Source organism: Vulpes lagopus, chromosome 8 (genome assembly GCF_018345385.1).
Source record: "Vulpes lagopus strain Blue_001 chromosome 8, ASM1834538v1, whole genome shotgun sequence".
In the NCBI taxonomy this organism is placed as follows: Eukaryota; Metazoa; Chordata; class Mammalia; order Carnivora; family Canidae; genus Vulpes; species Vulpes lagopus.
In genome coordinates, this window is record NC_054831.1 from 7,952,725 (window position 1) to 7,958,615 (window position 5,891).

Here is a 5,891-nt window from a genome sequence, read left to right on the forward strand (position 1 = left end):
GCGGCCGGGGCTCTTGGGCAAACAGCAGTCTGGACATTGATGCATTCCAGTTCTCTGAGACCTGGACCCAGATATCCAGGTCCCTGGATCCAGCCTGGTCTGGCCCATTGTGCCAGGGGAGGTGGTGGTGGCTCCCTGGAGACAGACTGCGGGAGGCTTGATGTTATCCTCTTGTACCAGGTGCCATTAGTGGGAAGGGCCTGAGAGGCCTGGCTAGCCTGCATTGCCTAAGTCTTGAGAGCCCGTTACAGCCCCCTGTGGCCCTAGGGGCCCTCCTGGCAACCTGAGGCCAGCTCTCAGGCCCACATTTGGGTCACTGCTTTGTTTTTGATGGTCTTTCTGCTCCTGCTGTCTTGTTCCTCACCTTCTTCCACTCCAGATTTGAACCTTATCCTCTCCCCTCTATGGCTGATGTCACCTGCCTCAGTTTCCGCACATACGCGTCACTTTCACCGCCTTGCAGTTCGTCCTTAGTCGGCAGGACTGGGGCCTGTTTCCTACATTGTCCCTCGGTCATTTTTGAACAAGGGGACCTCTCATTTCTGCATCGTGCTCCCCGCCCCTCAGATTATGGAGCCCATCTGCTGATGCGCTCTCCAGGGCACGGAGGACAGGTAGGGAGGCGCTGGAGATCGGAGCGCCCGGGAGTGCTGTGCTGAGCGCCTACTGTGTGCAGCGGGGGGGGGGGGGGGGGGGGCGCTGCACACAGAAGCCCCTTTCTTCCTCCAGTTCACCCAGGAGGGCGTTCATAAGTAGGACAAAGCCCGCCGGTGCAGGGCCTCCCCCTCGGGCGTGGGGAGAGAGCCGGGGCGGCCGGGAGCGGAGGAGGGGCGCCCTCCCGTGGGCGCAGACGCCGCCCCGCCCGGGTCGCCGGCCTCCGGAGCTGAAAGGGCCTCTGTGTTCCGTCCCCCGCCTGCCCGCGGGCCAGCGGCGCATTTCCTCGGCTGCGCCAGACCCCGGAGGCTCCGCAGCCCCTCTGGGGACAGACACAAATAGTTCCCGGCCCAGCTGCCCGGCCAGTTACCTTGGGAACCAAACTCAATCGCCTGACGTCACCGGCCGTTGCGTAGCAACCGGGCCCGGCTCCCCCTCCCGCGGCCCCCGCCCGGCGCGGAGGTCTCGGTCGCCGGGGACACGGCGGGGCGGGGCGGGGCGGGGCGGGGCTCGCGGTCCTCGCGGTCCTCGCCGCCCCCCGCCCGCCCGGCCGCGCCCTCGGGCCGGCCCCGAGCTGGGCCCCCCGCGGCGGAGGGGGGCGAAGGGGGCCCGCCCCGGCGCCCCCCGCGCGGCCCGGGGACCCTCGGCAGCCGCGCTTCTCCCCCAGAGGGAGGCCTTGGTGCGCCCCCGGCTCTGCCCCAGTTTTCGGGCCAGCGGCGTCTCTGAGGCCGCGCGACCTGGGCGCCTGCTCTGGCCCCGGGCAGCAGGTGGCAGGACCGGGCGGTTTCCCTCCCCGCCCCTCCGGTCGCCCAGGAAATCTGTCGCTTGGCCACCTGCCCGGGGGGTGGGGGGGGACACCGGCCCGGCTCGCGCCACTCGGCTCTGTCCGGGGCTCGTCCCTGGCTCGTCCCGGGTTCGCTCCTCCGGACCCTGGCGTCCGCGCCGTGACACCCGCCTCCTGGCCCCGGCTGCGGTCCGACCAGGCCACCCCTGGGTGAGGGCCGGGGGGGCCCACCTGGGCGCCTCGCTTGAGTTTCTGGCCTGGGCCTTGTTCTTAGGCTGCTCTGTCTCCCTCCCATCTCTGTTCCACTCCGTAGCCGGGCATTACGCGCTGAATCCCAAAGCCCAGGACCATCCAGGGGCCAGCGATTATGATCTGTCCCTGACTTAGGGACAGGTGAGGCTGGGTAGGGAGAGATGGATAGGGGGCTACCGGATGAGGCTCAGGGAATCCCCCAAATGCTGAGGGGACCAGAGATAAGGGAACAAAGCCAGGTCACCCTGCCCTAGCTGTATTGGGGAGGACGTGTCTTTTATTTTTTTATTTTTTATGACAGTCACCTGTGACCAACAAAGACTAATCAGACCCTAAAAAGAAGGAAGCCATTAAGGATGTTATCACCAGTCCTTCCTCAAACCGAGACGTCACAAGAATGCTAAGGCCACCAGCTCCCTGGTCAGTTCTAAATAAAACACTGTCAGTGGAGGCCCTGGCAACCCTTTCCGGAGCCCGCTCACTCCTGAGAACTTCTTCTTCTGTATCCTTCCTTAATAAACTTCTGTCGCTTTACTCATTCCCCTTTGTCCTCGAGATTCATTCTTTGGCTCTGTGAGACAAGAACCTCTCTCTCCCGCCTCACCACCATGCCCTCCCCTCATCTGCCTCAACTTACCCATCTTTGGCCAGGGGTCCTCCTCCTGCTAACTTCCTCTCCTTGCTAGAGGACCTTGCTTATCTTGTTCAGTTTCAGTATGGTGGAGGCCTTCTGTGGGAGGTGTTTTTCCTCACCAGAAACTGTATTTTGACAAGTACTAATAAAATGCAGGTGGTCAGAGGCAAAACCAGGTGTTTTAAGTGAATCCTATTTCCTCATTGGTTGATATTTAAAATTCAGAGTTGCAAAGGAGCATTTTTTTAAAATTTTTATTTATTTATGTATTATAGTCACAGAGAGAGAGAGAGGCAGAGACACAGGCAGAGGGAGAAGCAGGCTCCATGCACTGGGAGCCCGATGTGGGATTCGATCCCGGGTCTCCAGGATCGCGCCCTGGGCCAAAGGCAGGCGCTAAACCGCTGCGCCACCCAGGGATCCCACAAAGGAGCATTTTTTAATTCATGGAGTTGGAGTACAGTTGAGAATGCCTCAGATCTTTCTGAAGCATGTGGTCAAAGGAAACTTCTGGGAAAGGTAGTTTTTATTTGAAGACCCCCATTCAGTTGCAGGGGTGGGTGGAGAGGTTGGAGCAGTACCACCTACAGTGGGGACAAAGGAAAGCCAAGAGGGGACAGACAGGCTTCCTTAACTCCTTCTCCTCTCTGGGAGGGACACAGCTCAGAGTGCCAAAGCAGGGAGTCTGCTTCTCCCTCTGTCTCTGTCCCTTGTTTGTGCTCTCTCTCTCTCTCTCAAATAAACAAACAAACAAAATCTTAAATATATATATATATATATTTGGTCTCTGCCTCACCCCTGCCTACTTCCTGGCACAGAATTTCTAAAGCTCTTGGAATTCCCTAAGCAGTGAGAAGGATGTGAGGAGCATATTTTGTTATTCATACTATGCCCCTTTCAAAGATACCTGAGTTTATGCAAATTGACTCTTGGAGATGGGGGGGCTGGTCACCAAGGAGCCAATCCTGGAATTAGAGAGGTAAAACCCTCAGCACCCCCTCTCCCATCTCTGGGAAGAAAAGAGGGGCTGGGGATTGGGCCAATGATTTAATCGGCTGTGCCTATATAATGGAATTTCTTTCTTTTTTTTTTTTTTTAGAGATTTTATTTATTCATGAGAGACACAGAGACACAGGCAGAGGGAGAAGCAGGCTCCCTGCAGGGAGCCCCACTGGCGACTCGATCCCAGGTCTCCAGGATCACGCCCTGGGCTGAAGGCGGCGCTAAACCACTGAGCCACCAGGGCTGCCTTGTATAATGGAATTTCCATAAAAACCTTAAACAGGAGAGTTTGAAGAGTTTCTGTGTTGGTGAAGGCTCCCACGAGTGGGATGGCGGTACACCGCAACTCCTGGCGGACAGAAACTCCTGTGCAGGAGACCCTTCTGGACCTTGCCCTGTGTACCTCTTCATCCGGTTGTTCACTTGTATCGTCTATGATATCCTTTATAATAAACCAGGGATAGTGTTTTCCTGAGTTCTGCGAGTTATTGTAGCCCATCATCCAACCAGAGGAGGGAGTCGTGGGAATCCCCGACTTGGTAGCCAGGTCAGAGAGAAGAGCGGGTACCTGGGGACCGGCTACTTGCAAGTGGCACCTGAAGTGGGGCAATCTGGTGGGACTCACCCCTTAACCTGTAGGGTTTGTGTTAGCCCAAATGACCGCCAGAACTGAATAGTAGGACACCCAGGTGGGGGTCTGCAGAGAATTGGAGAACTGCTTCGTGTGGAAAACCCACACATTTGGTGTCAGAGGTGGTGTGGGTAGAGAAAATTTTCCTTGAACCCCCCTTTCTCTCACGAGGGCCTCCCAAATCTCCAAGCCAACGTCCCCGCGACGGGGCCTCGGCCTTCTCTCCAGCAGAGGGCGCACCCTCCACTCTTAGGGGCCGGACGCTCAAGATCCTGGCAGCCTCGGAACTGGGGCTTCCTTTTAGCCCGGAGAGCATCCAGCCTTCCATTTAAATATGTAAATATGTGTACTTAAGACCTTAGTTTACTTTTACACTTTGTTACATCCCCCTGGGGGGACTGCCCTTAGCTGTGGTCACTTTCTTTTGGAGACGCTCTTTCCTGGAGAGAATCCGGGCCTTGTCCAGACAAACCTATAAACTTGACCACAATCACATGGTGACTTTAACCAATTAGCCAAGTGGCTGTAGACGAAACAATAACATTGTTTCGTAAGGACAAAACAAATAAGAACACTGACAAACATTTAGCCTTTTTTTTTTCTTTTTACCATTCTCAAGATGGCATCAAATTTCTAGCTTTTCTCACAACAAAGGTTCTTTTTAAAAACATCTTTGAGGGGGCGCCTGCATAGCTCACTTGGTTGAGCATCTGCCTTGTGCTTAGGCCATGATCCCAGGATCCTGGGACTGAGTCCCACATGGAGGTCTCTGCTTAGCGGGTGTGTGTGTGTGGGGGTACTTGCTTCTTCCTCCCTCTGCTTGTACTCTGTCAAATAAAATCTTCAAAAAAAAAAACCAAACAAACAAAAAACAAGCATCTTTGGGGATGACTGGCTGGCTCAGTCAGCTCAGCGTCTACCTTCTGCCCAGGTCATGATCCCAAGATCCTGGGATCTAGCCCCGCATCAAACCCCACATGAAGCTCCACATCAGGCTCCCTGCTTAGTGGGGAGCCTGCTTCTCCCTCTCCCTCTGCTGCTCCCCCTGCTGGTGCTTTCTCACTCTGTCATAGAAATAAAATCTTTATTTTATTTTTTAAAAAATATTTTATTTATTTATTCATGAGAGACGCAGAGAGAAAGAGAGAGAGGCAGAGACACAGGCAGAGGGAGAAGCGGGCTCCATGCAGGGAGCCCGATGCGGGACCCAATCCAGGGTCTCCAGGATCACTCCCTGGGCTGAAGGCGGCGCTAAACCACTGAGCCACCAGGGCTACCCAATAAATAAAATCTTTAAAAAAAAAGTCTTTGAACTTTTGCCACAGTTTTATTTTATTTTATTTTTTTTGCCACAGTTTTAATTTGCAGGTCCCCTTCACGCCCCCCACCCCCACCCCACGCATCTTAGATGGGAACAAAACTGGTCACAAATTGGGTTGTCTGGAACGCAGGATCTGAGAGCCAGCAGGTGGAGGGGAGTGGAGTCTGCAGTGCGAACCCCAGGTTTCCCGCCCCCCCCCCCCCCCCCCCCCCCGCTCCGGCCCCAGCCAGCCCCACGGGCACTCCAGAGCTGGAGTTGGACGGTCATACCGTAGACTCTGGCCCAGACTTGGCCACGATGGGGGGGGCAGCTCTCTGAAGGAGCTGGCACTGAAGGCTGACCCTTGACTGCGCCCCCAGCAGCAGGGGGAACAGGTCCTTAATTGAAGGGGATGGATGACCCACCACAGTGTCCACTGTGCCACAGGGAGAGGCCACAGTGTCCCTTCTGCCGTGGGCCAGGACTAATCTGCGCCCTTCCCTTCGCCAACCTCCAGTTCCTGTGGGGCTTGGAAGTCACGATGTTGGGCCCGTACCCCTGGATCTCAGCCCGGCCTAAAAGTCTCTGCGCAGAACCTCTGCTTGCAGGCCGATCTCTCAGTGGCAGACAAACA

At 56.1% G+C, this 5,891-nt stretch overlaps 1 long non-coding RNA gene across 2 annotated transcripts; it reads left to right on the forward strand.

Moving 5' to 3' along the window:
* Nucleotides 1-1,222: 1,222 nt before the first annotated feature.
* On the forward strand, nt 1,223-3,795 carry LOC121497525. Of its 2 annotated transcripts, none has more exons than XR_005989495.1 (3): nt 1,223-1,831; nt 1,992-2,110; nt 3,424-3,795. It is a non-coding gene; the product is annotated as an uncharacterized LOC121497525 (long non-coding RNA). The 2 variants fall into 2 exon arrangements; XR_005989494.1 differs by having other exon boundaries at nt 1,223-1,648.
* The last annotated feature ends 2,096 nt before the right edge of the window (nt 3,796-5,891 follow it).